The sequence below is a fragment of the Schistocerca piceifrons genome, chromosome 4 (genome assembly GCF_021461385.2).
Source record: "Schistocerca piceifrons isolate TAMUIC-IGC-003096 chromosome 4, iqSchPice1.1, whole genome shotgun sequence".
Lineage (NCBI taxonomy): Eukaryota > Metazoa > Arthropoda > Insecta > Orthoptera > Acrididae > Schistocerca > Schistocerca piceifrons.
In genome coordinates, this window is record NC_060141.1 from 140008647 (window position 1) to 140026167 (window position 17521).

Sequence of the window (17521 nt, forward strand, 5' to 3'; positions counted from 1 at the left end):
CCAAAATATCCAGCGTGTCTTGATTTGGTACTCTTGTAAAATTTGATACCACATCCAGAATAACCATTACTTATTATGACCAATTTTCATTTTCTTGAGTGTTTCAAAAAATATCTGTGGGTTTACAACATGGTGTTCACAATGACCCAGTTTTGGTGCTAACAATCCTGCAAGATGATTTGTCAGTTTGTAGGTGGGCAAGCTGACTGTACTCACGATGGTCCTAAGAGGAACATGTTTATCATCTACCTTCGGCACTCCATAAAGCCTCGTGGTGTGAGGCATTAATTTTATCATCACTTCATCTGGTGAACCAGATTCCTTTGCCATCTTCCCTGTCTTCCTGATTACTGCCTGTTTCAGATTGTGACTAAACTTCCAGTGGGTGCCATCTTCTAATAAATTTAGCACCTACAGTTGGTAGTGGCATTTCCTTTGTCAGCTGGCATGGAAACCAAGTCCTCATTCCCATGCAATAAGTGTAAGCCATGTTGTTCCTCCTGGCTAATATTTTATTTTGGTGGCTTAGCTTTTAGCAGTATATGGCTGACAGTTAATCTGACATCCTCAGCTGCATCATCTGAGAGATGCCAAATGCACCGCTGTATTCCACTAATAATCTCCAAAACTGGGAGACGTCATGGGACTGCTGAAGAATTAAGGCCTTTACTCAGCACTGTCACAGAGCCGTCATCCAGTTCTTGTTTGGAAAGATTAACAACTGTTCTGTGGGCCTTATCATTCTTCATGTCAGTTCCTCTGTGAGTTAAGTGGTCAGACTTGTTATGTTACTTAGACATAGTCTTGTACAAACTAGGGTGCTGTTGTGCTGCAGTGGCTATGTCTACCTGCTGCCAGTAGAATGGCAACAGAGTTGATGAAAAAAATTGATGACAATGAAACAGGTTTCTGGCATTAAGACCAAGCTCATTTCTGGTCTGCCATATCCACTGTCTCACTAAGGCATGACTTGTCTGCTTCAAAATTCTGTCCACTGCAGCAGTTCAGATGTGGTGCTTAACTACAGCAAAGTTAGTAATTACCTCGCTGTCCTCGCAGTGTTGCAAAGATACTAAAGAACTCGGCAGATGTGATTTTTTTGTGATGTTTTTCCAGTAATCACACACTGCACACTACATCCTCACTGTAGAGGAAAGATATGTGTCCTTGGAGCCTTCCACAGCCACTTGACTGGATAAAATCTTCTTGGTTTTCAAGTAGTGCAAGTTCCAATACAGTTCTTGAGCTTTTGATGGCTAGCTCCACCATCATTGCCAGGAGTGAAACTACTGACTGCCAGGGCTGACCATCTTTGCCACTTAAACACCTACAATTATGACCGCTGGCACCAGTCAGAGAGGGCCAAAACAATGTATGCGTGGAAGGCAAGTTGGGCAGTTCATCCGTGGTACTGAGTGCCATCAGGTGGCACAAAAAAGGTGAAGATTTTATCCAGTCATGCTGCCGCAAAAGACTCCAAGGACACAAAGAGAATATACATCAAAGAAACAATAGAGGAGGCTTGGCAAGAAGTCTTGGTAAAAGAGATGCAAAAGCTGTACCATAAAGTTTAGGAAGGCATACTAGAGACACCAAAAATTCAACACTGACAGAAACAGAACCATGCTCACCAATGAGTTCAACATTGATGAGAGATGCAAACGGTACTTCAAAGAGCTCCTCAACTTTGATGAAACCAAAGATCTGTTCAAATTTCAACCTTCAGAACTTATAGATCTAGATTATCCCCCACCTAAACTGGAAGAAAAAAAGAATCAATAATGAAGCTGAAGAAGAATAGAAGTCCAGGAAAAGAATGAACTAAGCTGAAAGTCACTCAAAATGGAGGAGAGAGGCCCCACAAAAATATTCACCAACTAATCAAGAGGATCTGGTTTTTGGAAAACATCTCAGAAGACTGGAAGTGAGCAGCCATCAAAATCAAAATGGACTTTACACACTACAGAGGAATCCCCTTCCTGACTGTCTGCTTAATATCTTGCCCAACTGCGTACTGGACAGAATACCAGCCATTTTCAGAAGAAGTGTTCAGCGAATATCAGGGGGGCTTCAGAAAGGCCTGTTCAAGCATTGATAAAATCTACGTGCTATGACAGCTCAATTAGAATATGTGGGGATATGGCAAAGACCTGCAGGTGCTCATCATAGATTTTAAGAAGGCATGTGACTGCACTGAGCAAGAGAGCTTGATGAGTTGGGTAACTGAATTTGGAATATTCAAGAAACTCATCATCCTAGTTTGAGTTTGTCTCACTGATTCATAAGGAAGAGCAAACCTTGGGAATCAAGCCATGTGTAGCTGCCACACAAAAACAAGTGTGAGACAAAGAGATGATGTGCCACTGATATTCTTCAATCTGATACTAAAAAAGATAATGCAGGAAGATTTACATAAGAATATTGAGGGAATTGAGGCAGAGCCTGTGAAAATCACAAATCTCTCATTTGTGGACAATGTGCTCCTCTTGTCCAGATCTAAAAAAGAACTGATGCAGATGAACATCAGCATGGAAGATACAGTCTTGTCATTGTGAATGAATCACATACTGTGTTTCTGGTGATAAGTGGGACTCATGCCCAATCAAGAGACCCACTCCAGCATCTGGTAGTTGGAACCCAGTCATACAAAACATTTCATAATTTTAAATTTGTGGAAGTAATCTTTAAAGGTGATAAATCATAGAGTTTAATGTAAAATTCCTCGTTTTAACAATTCAAAGCAATCTACAATGGAACACACAACGATGACAGTCTAGCATGTAAGTTGACTAAGAATATATTTGCAATTAATATGATTACAAAGTTCTGCATAGACACCATTGTCCTAAAGACTGCATACCATGCTCTATTTTCCTCTCACCTGAATTACAGAATAGAAATTTGCAAACACCAACCAAAGAAAAACTAAATAAGCTATTGCTGCTTCAACAAAGGGCTATAAGAATCCTCTGTGGAGTAAAATATAAGGAATCATTCCATGACTTGTTTCCAAAAGGTAGTGTGTTAATCGTAGTAGACGTGTACATTCTAAAAACCATATTACCTGTTAAAAGACTGCAGTGCAACATTTATTCTTATTTGTGTCAGTACAATACCAGAAATAAAGAAAAATATAACATTAGCAGCCACAGAACAGCACTCTATGAATAGGGTCCACAATATGCAAGTTTAAAGTTAACCAATGCACTGTTGAGTAAAGTAATGACCCTAAGCACAATGAAGCTTAAATTTCAGCCAAAGAAATTTCTGCTACAAAATCCATTTTACACATTAGAAAAATACCATACATACATGTAGAATAAGAAGTGCTCCAAAAATATGTAAATAGTGTTAAACAAACCATTTTATTTGTAATTTAATCATTTTGTTCATCAATGAAGGATTCAGAAGATTGCATTTCTGTGCTATGTGTCAAGTATTGTTACCTATTTTTATAAATATGCAATGACTCATTTGATGTTGAATACAGCATTATTATTATTATTATTATTATTATTATTATTATTACTATAGGCAGAAATGAAAGAGAGGCTCTAAGCCACAAACCAATGATAGTTCAGTCTGGGTTAGTCTTTTAAAACATGCAGTCTCTCAAGGAATTTCAAATGCCTACTGTACAAAACATTTATCCAACCATTAGAGCTGTACAATTGTGAAACTTCATGTGCCCAGAGAAAAGACTCAAACAATCTTCTTGTTTTTGAGCCAAAAGTCTTAAGGAAGATCTTTGGACCAGTACAAGATGAAACCAATGGAGAATGGAGATCTAGCATAATTTTTAACTAGAGGAAATCTACAACAGACCAAACATTGTATTCCTAATGAGTAGCAAGCAGCTCTAACGGGCAGGACATGTTCAGCTGGATAAATACCGATGGCACTAGAAATCCATGGATCTTACTCCCTGCAGAAGAAGACCACTGGGGAGACCAAAGAAAAGGTGGATAGATGGAATCAATGAGACTTACTGCAGATTGGCATAGAGGGTATTTGGCAACAGCAGACACAAAACAGAATCCAGTGGAAAAAGAGCCTTGTAGCTGTACTTCCACCTTTGGGCTCAGTCCCATGAATTAACGTAAGGTATATTCAAAAACATTAGTTATGTGGTGTGATTTACATGTATACAATGTTTAAGCCATGGAAGAACCAACACTAATTGGAAGTGATATAAATATTTATTTGTTACACCAAGAAAAATATGGAGAGCTTCATATTTGGACTGAAAACTTTTTTATAATAGTTGTAACCATTTTCAAAGAAGGAACAGAAGTCAATTGTTCTAGACAACTTTAATAAATAATTTTTTCTCAAGTAAATCAACAAGGAGATGTAGACCCTATTAAATATTACCTAACAATTTTTAGCAGCTAACGAACAATAATAAAATTTAACCTTCCAGCAGGCACATCTATTGTTGTCACATGAGCAGGTGCGCACAGTAAAATTTACAACATGGACATTTTTCAATAAAAATAAGCGTGTGCTGAACAAACTATTATATTTATTGAAGGAAGTAGTTTGCATTCTTTATATTCAACACTTATAACAAAAGCCCTCGCTTCTAAGTTTTTATAACAATGTAGCTAATTATTCTGAAATACATTCCCTTTTGTAACACCTTACACAGACAATTTGTTTCTTACAAGGCTGTTTAGAAGCAAAGTTATTATGTCTATCACATTTAATTGATGTGGATGATTTTTTTTGACATCCACAAAGGATACACATCTGCATTTCATTGAAGTCAATTCTTCAGCATGAAACTACATAATAAATATGGTGAGATCAACTGGTAATGATTTTGAGTTGAGCTCTAGATAAGAGTTTGTCTTCCATAAGACCTAGTGCCAGCTTCCTCAGTTAATATGTGTTCATGAAGTTTTTCTACTATCATGAAGGAAAACAATATTTGTGAATTAATTCCAGCAATGTTGAAAAAAAAAGTGAAAGAAATAGCCAATGGCTATCTCCTCTTAATTCTTGAAACTGAGTTACAGGCACACTTTTTATCTACAACAGAAGATTTGCATGCATTAGATGTTTACCAATTCAATTGCAAAGCAAATTAGTTCAAGAAATCAATGACTGAGTATGCAGCAGGCATAATCGACTAATTTAATGGTGAATGGCAATCTTTATTTCACAGTTAGCAGTTTCCACACAAAGAAGTCAGACGGCACAGTCAGCAGACAACATACAGGAACTAGACTATGAGGCAACACAGACAACAATCAGCAATCAGTTCAAGAAAGCAATGACAGAATATGTAGCAGGCATGGTCTACAAATTTAGTGGTGACTGGCAACATCCATTTCAGAGTCGGCAGTTTCTACACACAGAAGCAAGGTGGCATAGTCGGCAGACATAATGCAGGAAATAGACTGTGAGGTAATACTGACAACAACCAGCAGTGGCATTCACGGAAAAAAAAAAAAAAAAAAAAAAGAAATTATATATATATATATATATATATATATATATATTTCGCCTTCCCCTCTCCTTCCCTCTTTCCTGATGAGGCAACAGTTTGTTGCGAAAGCTTGAATTTTGTGTGTATGTTTGTGTTTGTTTGTGTGTCTATCGACCTGCCAGCGCTTTTGTTCGGTAAGTCACCTCATCTTTGTTTTTATATATAATTTTTCCCACGTTGAATGTTTCCTTCCATTATATTTATATATATATATATATATATATATATATATAAAATATCATAGAGGGAAACATTCCACGTGGGAAAAATTTATCAAAAAACAAAGATGATGTGACTTACCGAACGAAAGCACTGGCAGGTCGAAAGACACACAAACAAACACAAACCTACACACAAAATTCAAGCTTTCACAACAAACTGTTGCCTCATCAGGAGAGAGGGAAGGAGAGGGAAAGACGAAAGGATGTGGGTTTTAAGGGAGAGGGTAAGGAGTCATTCCAATCCCGGAAGCGGAAAGACTTAACTTGGGGGAAAAAAGGACGGGTATACACTCGCACACACACACACACACACACACACATGTCCATCCACACATACACAGACACAAGCAGACATATTTAAAGACAAAGAGTTTGGGCAGAGATGTCAGTCGAGGCGGAAGTGCAGAGGCAAAGATGTTGTTGAATGACAGGTGAGGTATGAGTGGCGGCAACTTGAAATTAGCGGAGATTGAGGCCTGGTGGGTAAAGAGAAGAGAGCATATATTGAAGAGCAAGTTCCCAACTCTCAAGTTCGGATAGGTTGGTGTTGGTGGGAAGTATCCAGATAACCCGGACGGTGTAACACTGTGCCAAGATGTGCAGGCCGTGCACCAAGGCATGTTTAGCCACAGGATGATCCTCATTACCAACAAACACTATCTGCCTGTGTCCATTCATGGGAATCGACAGTTTGTTGCTGGTCATTCCCACATAGAATGCATCACAGTGTAGGCAGGTCAGTTGGTAAATCACTTGGGTGCTTTCACACGTGGCTCCGCCTTTGACCGTGTACACCTTCCGGGTTACAGGACTGGAGTAGGTGGTGTTGGGAGGGTGCATGGGACAGGTTTTACACCGGGGGTGGTTACAAGGATAGGAGCCAAAGGGTAGGGAAGGTGGTTTGGGGATTTCATAGGGATGAACTAAGAGGTTACGAAGGTTAGGTGGACGGCGGAAAGACACTCTTGGTGGAGTGGGGAGGATTTCATGAAGGATGGATCTCATTTCAGGGCAGGATTTGAGGAGGTCGTATCCCTGCTGGAGAGCCACATTCAGAGTCTGGTCCAGTCCCGGAAAGTATCCTGTCACAAGTGGGGCACTTTTGTGGTTCTTCTGTGGGAGGTTCTGGGTTTGAGGGTATGAGGAAGTGGCTCTGGTTATGTGCTTCTGTACCAGGTCGGGAGGGTAGTTACGGGATGCGAAAGCTGTTGTCAGGTTGTTGGTGTAATGGTTCAGGGATTCCGGACTGGAGCAGATTCGTTTGCCACGAAGACCTAGGCTGTAGGGAAGGACCGTTTGATGTGGAATGGGTGGCAGCTGTCATAATGCAGGTACTGTTGCTTGTTCGTGGGTTTGATGTGGACGGACGTGTGAAGCTGGCCATTGGGCAGATGGAGGTCAACGTCAAGGAAAGTGGCGTGGGATTTGGAGTACAACCAGGTGAATCTGATGGAACCAAAGGAGTTGAGGTTGGAGAGGAAATTCTGGATTGCTTCTTCACTGTGAGTCCAGATCATGAAGATGTCATCAATAAATCTGTACCAAACTTTGGGTTGGCAGGCCCGGGTAACCAAGAAGGCTTCCTCTAGGCGTCCCATGAATAGGTTGGTGTACGAGGGGGCCATCCTGGTACCCATGGCTGTTCCCTTTAATTGTTGGTATGTCTGGCCTTCAAAAGTGAAGAAGTTGTGGGTCAGGATGAAGCTGGCTAAGGTAATGACGAAAGAGGTTTTAGGTAGGGTGGCAGGTGATCGGCGTGAAAGGAACTGCTCCATTGAAGTGAGGCCCTGGACGTGCGGAATATTTGTGTATAAGGAAGTGGCATCAATGGTTACAAGGATGGTTTCCGGGGGTAACAAGTTGGGTAAGGATTCCAGGCGTTTGAGATAGTGGTTGGTGTCTTTGAAGAGGGATGGGAGACTGCATGTAATGGGTTGAAGGTGCTGATCTATGTAGGCAGAGATACGTTCTGTGGGGGCTTGGTAACCAGCTACAATGGTGCAGCCGGGATGATTGGTTTGTGAATTTTAGGAAGAAGGTCGGGGTGCGGGGTGTCGGTAAGGTCAGGAGGTTGATGGAGTCAGGTGAAAGGTTTTGCAGGGGGCCTAAGGTTCTGAGGATTCCTTGAAGCTCTGCCTGGACATCGGGAATGGGATTACCTTGGCAAACTTTGTATGTGGTGTTGTCTGAAAGCTGACGCAGTCCCTCAGCCACATACTCCCGACGATCAAGTACCACGGTCGTGGAACCCTTATCCGTCGGAAGAATGACGATGGATCGGTCAGCCTTCAGATCACGGATAGCTTGGGCCTCAGCAGTGGTGATGTTGGGAGTAGGATTAAGGTTTTGTAAGAAGGATTGAGATGCAAGGCTGGAAGTCAGAAATTCCTGGAAGGTTTGGAGAGGGTGATTTTGAGGAAGAGGAGGTGGGTCCTGCTGCGACGGAGGACGGAACTGTTCCAGGCAGGGTGCAATTTGGATAGTGTCCTGGGGAGTTGGATCATTAGGAGTAGGATTAGGATCATTTTTCTTCGGGGCAAAGTGATATTTCCAGCAGAGAGTATGTGAGTAGGACAGTAAATCTTTGACGAGGGCTGTTTAGTTGAATCTGGGAGTGGGGCTGAAGGTGAGGCCTTTGGATAGGACAGAGGTATCGGATTGGGAGAGAGGTTTGGAGAAAGGTTAACTACTGAATTAGAGTGTTGTGGTTCCAGATTGTGTTGATTGGAATTTTGAGGTTTTGGAGGGAGTGGAGCTGGAAGTGGGAGATTGAGTAGATGGGAGAGACTGGGTTTGTGTGCAATGAGAGGAGGTTGAGGTTTGCTGGAAAGGTTGTGAAGGGTGAGTGAGTTGCCTTTCTGGAGGTGGGAAACCAGGAGATTGGATAGTTTTTTGAGGTGGAGGGTGGTATGCTGTTCTAATTTGCGGTTGGCCTGTAGGAGGATGATTTGAACAGCCGGTGTGGATGTGGGAGAGGAAAGATTAAGGACTTTTATTAAGGATAGGCGTTGACGAGTGTGTTCATTGGCTACGTTTATGTGTAGGTGAAGGATTAGGTGGGTGAGGGCAATGGATTGTTCAGTTTGGAACTGGTATAGGGACTGATGGAAAGAAGGGTTGCAGCCAGAGATGGGAACTTTTAAGTGTGAGGCCTTTGGGGGTAATGCCAAATGTTAGACAAACCTGAGAAAATAGAATATTGGAGCGTAATCTGGCTAGGGCGAAGGCATGTTTGTGGAGGGAATGTAAATAAAACTTAATGGGGTCGTTGTGGGGGTGTTGTGGTGGTGACATGGTATTAGAAGGTGGAAAGTGTAACATGAGGGTGAAATGAAAATGAAAATAAAAATATATGGGGAGAGATAAAGGTGAAGTGGAAAGTAACTGGAGATCTGGTGTGAAAAAGGCGAAAAGGTGTTGGTTACAGCTGGGCTATGTTGGACTTGGGTTGGTAGACAACGATGTGCACAAAGGTTAGGTGGTTGTGTTGCCGCCAAAACACGTTAAAGGACGGAGAAATTCGGGAAAATTTCGAGAAAACTGCGTGTAATGTATTGAAAGGAGTGGTTTTTTGGTGGGAGATTATGAAAATGAGGCTAACAATAGTCTGACGAAGAAATAATGACGTTAAAACCTGTGGGAAGCGGCTAAAAATTACTAGTGATGTGGGAAAAACGGAAATGGAAATAAAGCGAAAGTTATTAGAAATAGCCGAAATGGTTGTTTAAAAGGTGAAAGGAACTGTTTGTGAACTAGAAACGGTGGATTTTATAGCAGCGGTAGTGTTGAAAGCGGCAAAAAAATTTTTTGGTTATGGTTTGGAAGTGGGTTACGTATTATTGAGTATATATAGGTGGGATAAAACTGTATAGCAGATTAAGGTAAAAAGGAGAGGGTGAATAAAAAGTGAAACTACTGGCAAAAACACAAAGTGAAAATAAGACGACAGGAAAGATTACGAAATGCTACAGTGACAATAACAAACGTAATTGTTGGGTTCAAATTAATGATATTAATATAATAGAGGGAAACATTCCACGTGGGGAAAAATATATCTAAAAACAAAGATGATGTGACTTACCAGACGAAAGCGCTTGCAGGTCGGTAGACACACACACAAACACAAACATACACACAAAAGTCAAGCTTTCGCAACAATTTGTTGCCTCATCAGGAAAGAGGGAAGGAGAGGGAAAGACGAAAGGATGTGGGTTTTAAGGGAGAGGGTAAGGAGTCATTCCAATCCCGGAAGCGGAAAGACTTACCTTGGGGGAAAAAAGGACGGGTATACACTCGCACACACACACACACACACACATGTCCATCCACACATACACAGACACAAGCAGACATATTTAAAGACAAAGAGTTTGGGCAGAGATGTCAGTCGAGGCGGAAGTGCAGAGGCAAAGATGTTGTTGAATGACAGGTGAGGTATGAGTGGCGGCAACTTGAAATTAGCGGAGATTGAGGCCTGGTGGGTAAAGAGAAGAGAGCATATATTGAAGAGCAAGTTCCCAACTCTCAAGTTCGGATAGGTTGGTGTTGGTGGGAAGTATCCAGATAACCCGGACGGTGTAACACTGTGCCAAGATGTGCAGGCCGTGCACCAAGGCATGTTTAGCCACAGGATGATCCTCATTACCAACAAACACTATCTGCCTGTGTCCATTCATGGGAATCGACAGTTTGTTGCTGGTCATTCCCACATAGAATGCATCACAGTGTAGGCAGGTCAGTTGGTAAATCACTTGGGTGCTTTCACACGTGGCTCCGCCTTTGACCGTGTACACCTTCCGGGTTACAGGACTGGAGTAGGTGGTGTTGGGAGGGTGCATGGGACAGGTTTTACACCGGGGGTGGTTACAAGGATAGGAGCCAAAGGGTAGGGAAGGTGGTTTGGGGATTTCATAGGGATGAACTAAGAGGTTACGAAGGTTAGGTGGACGGCGGAAAGACACTCTTGGTGGAGTGGGGAGGATTTCATGAAGGATGGATCTCATTTCAGGGCAGGATTTGAGGAGGTCGTATCCCTGCTGGAGAGCCACATTCAGAGTCTGGTCCAGTCCCGGAAAGTATCCTGTCACAAGTGGGGCACTTTTGTGGTTCTTCTGTGGGAGGTTCTGGGTTTGAGGGTATGAGGAAGTGGCTCTGGTTATGTGCTTCTGTACCAGGTCGGGAGGGTAGTTACGGGATGCGAAAGCTGTTGTCAGGTTGTTGGTGTAATGGTTCAGGGATTCCGGACTGGAGCAGATTCGTTTGCCACGAAGACCTAGGCTGTAGGGAAGGACCGTTTGATGTGGAATGGGTGGCAGCTGTCATAATGCAGGTACTGTTGCTTGTTCGTGGGTTTGATGTGGACGGACGTGTGAAGCTGGCCATTGGGCAGATGGAGGTCAACGTCAAGGAAAGTGGCGTGGGATTTGGAGTACAACCAGGTGAATCTGATGGAACCAAAGGAGTTGAGGTTGGAGAGGAAATTCTGGATTGCTTCTTCACTGTGAGTCCAGATCATGAAGATGTCATCAATAAATCTGTACCAAACTTTGGGTTGGCAGGCCCGGGTAACCAAGAAGGCTTCCTCTAGGCGTCCCATGAATAGGTTGGTGTACGAGGGGGCCATCCTGGTACCCATGGCTGTTCCCTTTAATTGTTGGTATGTCTGGCCTTCAAAAGTGAAGAAGTTGTGGGTCAGGATGAAGCTGGCTAAGGTAATGAGGAAAGAGGTTTTAGGTAGGGTGGCAGGTGATCGGCGTGAAAGGAACTGCTCCATTGAAGTGAGGCCCTGGACGTGCGGAATATTTGTGTATAAGGAAGTGGCATCAATGGTTACAAGGATGGTTTCCGGGGGTAACAAGTTGGGTAAGGATTCCAGGCGTTTGAGATAGTGGTTGGTGTCTTTGAAGAGGGATGGGAGACTGCATGTAATGGGTTGAAGGTGCTGATCTATGTAGGCAGAGATACGTTCTGTGGGGGCTTGGTAACCAGCTACAATGGTGCAGCCGGGATGATTGGTTTGTGAATTTTAGGAAGAAGGTCGGGGTGCGGGGTGTTGGTGAGGTCAGGAGGTTGATGGAGTCAGGTGAAAGGTTTTGCAGGGGGCCTAAGGTTCTGAGGATTCCTTGAAGCTCTGCCTGGACATCGGGAATGGGATTACCTTGGCAAACTTTGTATGTGGTGTTGTCTGAAAGCTGACGCAGTCCCTCAGCCACATACTCCCGACGATCAAGTACCACGGTCGTGGAACCCTGATCCGTCGGAAGAATGACGATGGATCGGTCAGCCTTCAGATCACGGATAGCTTGGGCCTCAGCAGTGGTGATGTTGGGAGTAGGATTAAGGTTTTGTAAGAAGGATTGAGATGCAAGGCTGGAAGTCAGAAATTCCTGGAAGGTTTGGAGAGGGTGATTTTGAGGAAGAGGAGGTGGGTCCTGCTGCGACGGAGGACGGAACTGTTCCAGGCAGGGTGCAATTTGGATAGTGTCCTGGGGAGTTGGATCATTAGGAGTAGGATTAGGATCATTTTTCTTCGGGGCAAAGTGATATTTCCAGCAGAGAGTATGTGAGTAGGACAGTAAATCTTTGACGAGGGCTGTTTAGTTGAATCTGGGAGTGGGGCTGAAGGTGAGGCCTTTGGATAGGACAGAGGTATCGGATTGGGAGAGAGGTTTGGAGAAAGGTTAACTACTGAATTAGGGTGTTGTGGTTCCAGATTGTGTTGATTGGAATTTTGAGGTTTTGGAGGGAGTGGAGCTGGAAGTGGGAGATTGAGTAGATGGGAGAGACTGGGTTTGTGTGCAATGAGAGGAGGTTGAGGTTTGCTGGAAAGGTTGTGAAGGGTGAGTGAGTTGCCTTTCTGGAGGTGGGAAACCAGGAGATTGGATAGTTTTTTGAGGTGGAGGGTGGTATGCTGTTCTAATTTGCGGTTGGCCTGTAGGAGGATGATTTGAACAGCCGGTGTGGATGTGGGAGAGGAAAGATTAAGGACTTTTATTAAGGATAGGCGTTGACGAGTGTGTTCATTGGCTACGTTTATGTGTAGGTGAAGGATTAGGTGGGTGAGGGCAATGGATTGTTCAGTTTGGAACTGGTATAGGGACTGATGGAAAGAAGGGTTGCAGCCAGAGATGGGAACTTTTAAGTGTGAGGCCTTTGGGGGTAATGCCAAATGTTAGACAAACCTGAGAAAATAGAATATTGGAGCGTAATCTGGCTAGGGCGAAGGCATGTTTGTGGAGGGAATGTAAATAAAACTTAATGGGGTCGTTGTGGGGGTGTTGTGGTGGTGACATGGTATTAGAAGGTGGAAAGTGTAACATGAGGGTGAAATGAAAATGAAAATAAAAATATATGGGGAGAGATAAAGGTGAAGTGGAAAGTAACTGGAGATCTGGTGTGAAAAAGGCGAAAAGGTGTTGGTTACAGCTGGGCTATGTTGGACTTGGGTTGGTAGACAACGATGTGCACAAAGGTTAGGTGGTTGTGTTGCCGCCAAAACACGTTAAAGGACGGAGAAATTCGGGAAAATTTCGAGAAAACTGCGTGTAATGTATTGAAAGGAGTGGTTTTTTGGTGGGAGATTATGAAAATGAGGCTAACAATAGTCTGACGAAGAAATAATGACGTTAAAACCTGTGGGAAGCGGCTAAAAATTACTAGTGATGTGGGAAAAACGGAAATGGAAATAAAGCGAAAGTTATTAGAAATAGCCGAAATGGTTGTTTAAAAGGTGAAAGGAACTGTTTGTGAACTAGAAACGGTGGATTTTATAGCAGCGGTAGTGTTGAAAGCGGCAAAAAAATTTTTTGGTTATGGTTTGGAAGTGGGTTACGTATTATTGAGTATATATAGGTGGGATAAAACTGTATAGCAGATTAAGGTAAAAAGGAGAGGGTGAATAAAAAGTGAAACTACTGGCAAAAACACAAAGTGAAAATAAGACGACAGGAAAGATTACGAAATGCTACAGTGACAATAACAAACGTAATTGTTGGGTTCAAATTAATGATATTAATATAATAGAGGGAAACATTCCACGTGGGGAAAAATATATCTAAAAACAAAGATGATGTGACTTACCAGACGAAAGCGCTTGCAGGTCGGTAGACACACACACAAACACAAACATACACACAAAAGTCAAGCTTTCGCAACAATTTGTTGCCTCATCAGGAAAGAGGGAAGGAGAGGGAAAGACGAAAGGATGCGGGTTTGAAGGGAGAGGGTAAGGAGTCATTCCAATCCCGGGAGTGGAAAGACTTACCTCGGGGTAAGAAAGGACGGGCATACACTCGCACACACACACATATCCATCCACACATATACAGACACAAGCAGACAAATTTAAAGACAAAGATGTTGGGCAGAGATGTCAGTCGAGGCGGAAGTGCAGAGGAAAAGATGTTGTTGAATGACAGGTGAGGTATGAGTGACGGCAACTTGAAATTAGCGGAGATTGAGGCCTGGTGGGTAACAGCAAGAGAGGATATATTGAAGAGCAAGTTCCGTCCTCCGTCGCAGCGGGACCCACCTCCTCTTCCTCAAAATCCGCCGCCCCATTGTAGCTGGTTACCAAACCCCCACAGAACGTATCTCTGCCTATGTAGACCAACACATTCAACCCATTACATGCAGTCTCCCATCCTTCATCAAAGACACCAACCACTTTCTCGAACGCCTGGAATCCTTACCCAATTTGTTACCCCCGGAAACCATCCTTGTAACCATTGATCCCTCTTCCCTATACACAAATATTCTGCACGTCCAGGGCCTCGCTGCGATGCAGCATTTCTTTTCACGCCGATCACCTGCCACCCTACCTAAAACCTCTTTCCTCATTACCTTAGCCAGCTTCATCCTGACCCACAACTTCTTCACGTTTGAAGGCCAGACATACCAACAATTAAAGGGAACAGCCATGGGTACCAGGATGGGCCCCTCATACGCCAACCTATTCATGGGTCACCTAGAGGAAGCCTTCTTGGTTACCCGGGCCTGCCAACCCAAAGTTTGGTACAGATTTATTGATGACATCTTCATGATCTGGACTGACAGTGAAGAAGAAATCCAGAATTTCCTCTCCAACCTCAACTCCTTTGGTTCCATCAGATTCACCTGGTCGTACTCCAAATCCCATGCCACTTTCCTTGACGTTGACTTCCATCTGTCCAATGGCCAGCTTCACACGTCCGTCCACGTCAAACCCACGAACAAGCAACAGTACCTGCATTATGACAGCTGCCACCCATTCCACATCAAACGGTCCCTTCCCTACAGCCTAGGTCTTCGTGGCAAACGAATCTGCTCCAGTCCGGAATCCCTGAACCATTACACCAACAACCTGACAACAGCTTTCGCATCCCGTAACTACCCTCCCGACCTGGTACAGAAGCACATAACCAGAGCCACTTCCTCATACCCTCAAACCCAGAACCTCCCACAGAAGAACCACAAAAGTGCCCCACTTGTGACAGGATACTTTCCGGGACTGGACCAGACTCTGAATGTGGCTCTCCAGCAGGGATACGACTTCCTCAAATCCTGCCCTGAAATGAGATCCATCCTTCATGAAATCCTCCCCACTCCACCAAGAGTGTCTTTCCGCCGTCCACCTAACCTTCATAACCTGTTAGTTCATCCCTATGAAATCCCCAAACCACCTTCCCTACCCTTTGGCTCCTATCCTAGTAACCGCCCCCCCGTGTAAAACCTGTCCCATGCACCCTCCCACCACCACCTACTCCAGTCCTGTAACCCGGAAGGTGTACACGAACAAAGGCAGTGCCACGTGTGAACGCACCCACGTGATTTACCAACTGACCTGCCTACACTGTATGCATTCTATGTGGGAATGACCAGCAACAAACTGTCCATTCCCATGAATGGACACAGGCAGGCAGAGTTTGTTGGTAATGAGGATCACCTTGTGGCTAAACATGCCTTGGTGCACGGCCAGCACATCTTGGCACAGTGTTACACCGTCCGGGTTATCTGGATACTTCCCACTAACACCAACCTATCCGAACTCCGGAGATGGGAACTTGCTCTTCAAAATATGCTCTCTTCCCGTTACCCACCAGGCCTCAATCTCCGCTAATTTCAAGTTGCCGCCACTCATATCTCACCTGTCATTCAACAACATCTTTGCCTCTGCACTTCCGCCTTGACTGACATCTCTGCCCAAACTCTTTGTCTTTAAATATGTCTGCTTGTGTCTGTGTGTGTGTGGATGGATATGTGTGTGTGTGCGAGTGTATACCCGTCCTTTTTCCCCCAAGGTAAGTCTTTCCGCTCCCGGGTTTGGAATGACTCCTTACACTCTCCCTTAGAACCCACATCCTTTCGTATTTCCCTCTCCGTCCCTCTTTCCTGATGAGGCAACAGTTTGTGTGTATGTTTGTGTTTGTTTGTGTGTCTATCGACCTGCCAGCGCTTTCGTTTGGTAAGTCACATCATCTTTGTTTTTAGATATATTTTTCCCCACGTGGAATGATTCCCTCTATTTTATATATATACATATATATAATTTATATTCTCTTAGTTTACAATAGATGGATGAAATAGGCTCTCATAGAGAAAAACAGTTTTGCAGACAATTTAAAAAATGGTACATAAATGAAAGAAACATTTCTACCAAATGGACAAAGAATTTGATCGTGTAGGAAAAAGGTTGTCTGACTTTGTTGATAAACTACGGGATTTTCACTCTGCAGCGGAGTGTGTGCTGATATGAAACTTCCTGGCAGATTAAAACTGTGTGCCCGACCGAGACTCGAACTCGGGACCTTTGCCTTTCGCGGGCAAGTGCTCTACCATCTGAGCTACCGGAGCATGACTCATTGCCAGTACTCACAGCTTTACTTCTGCCAGTACCTCATCTCCAACCTTCCAAACTTTACAGAAGCTTCTGTGAAGTTTGGAAGGAGGAGATGAGGTACTGGCTGAAGTAGAGCTGTGAGTACCGGCTGTGAGATGGGATTTTGTATTCATTTCAGTGAACAAATAGAAAAACTAGAAAAAACAATATATTTAGAGAAAAATATGGTACACAATTTGGAGGTTTAGTTGGAGCCTAACAAAGAAACATGAGATATGAATGTGAGAATTTAAATCCTATTAGTTCAGTAGAGGCTTTTCCTATAAAAGAAGATTATATGTAGAAAAAGAATTATTTGAAACTTGAGATAATTTTGAGTATATTACAATTAAGAAAGTAAAATCTGTTACAGTAATTATAAGTGGAATGGAATCATAATCGGAAGAACTAAGAGCTACTGTGGTATTCTCTGGAATCACAGGAATTGCTAATAATGAACATTTGGCAGCTAATAAGTCCCAATCTTCTGCTGATAGTGATGAATCATTTTATTCAGTTATTATTAACAAATTGATGTCTTCATTTGTTATTAAGAACATAATACTGCTGGTACTACCAAAAATGTGCCCACTCCTGTCAATACAGAGATATTAACATCACTTACTACTGAGAACTTGTAACGGCTTTGGACAGTGATTTAAGTATGAAGTAAATACACAAACTTCCACTTCTTTTATGAGATGACTTACTTGAGATGCTCGGCAGACCTTCCCAGCTGGCAATCCTGCCACCACAAACTCTCTTTCACTTCTTCTCCGAAGTATGTTGCTAGGTACAGGAATTCTGTATGACTCTCTCTGATTATAAAAATAAGAAGATGTACAAAATTTCAGTTCCTTCAATTAATGACATACATGAAACTCCAGACATATTACAAATCTCACTCTTCACATAAACATATATTGTTTTGTAAGTCTCTTGTGTCTCCAG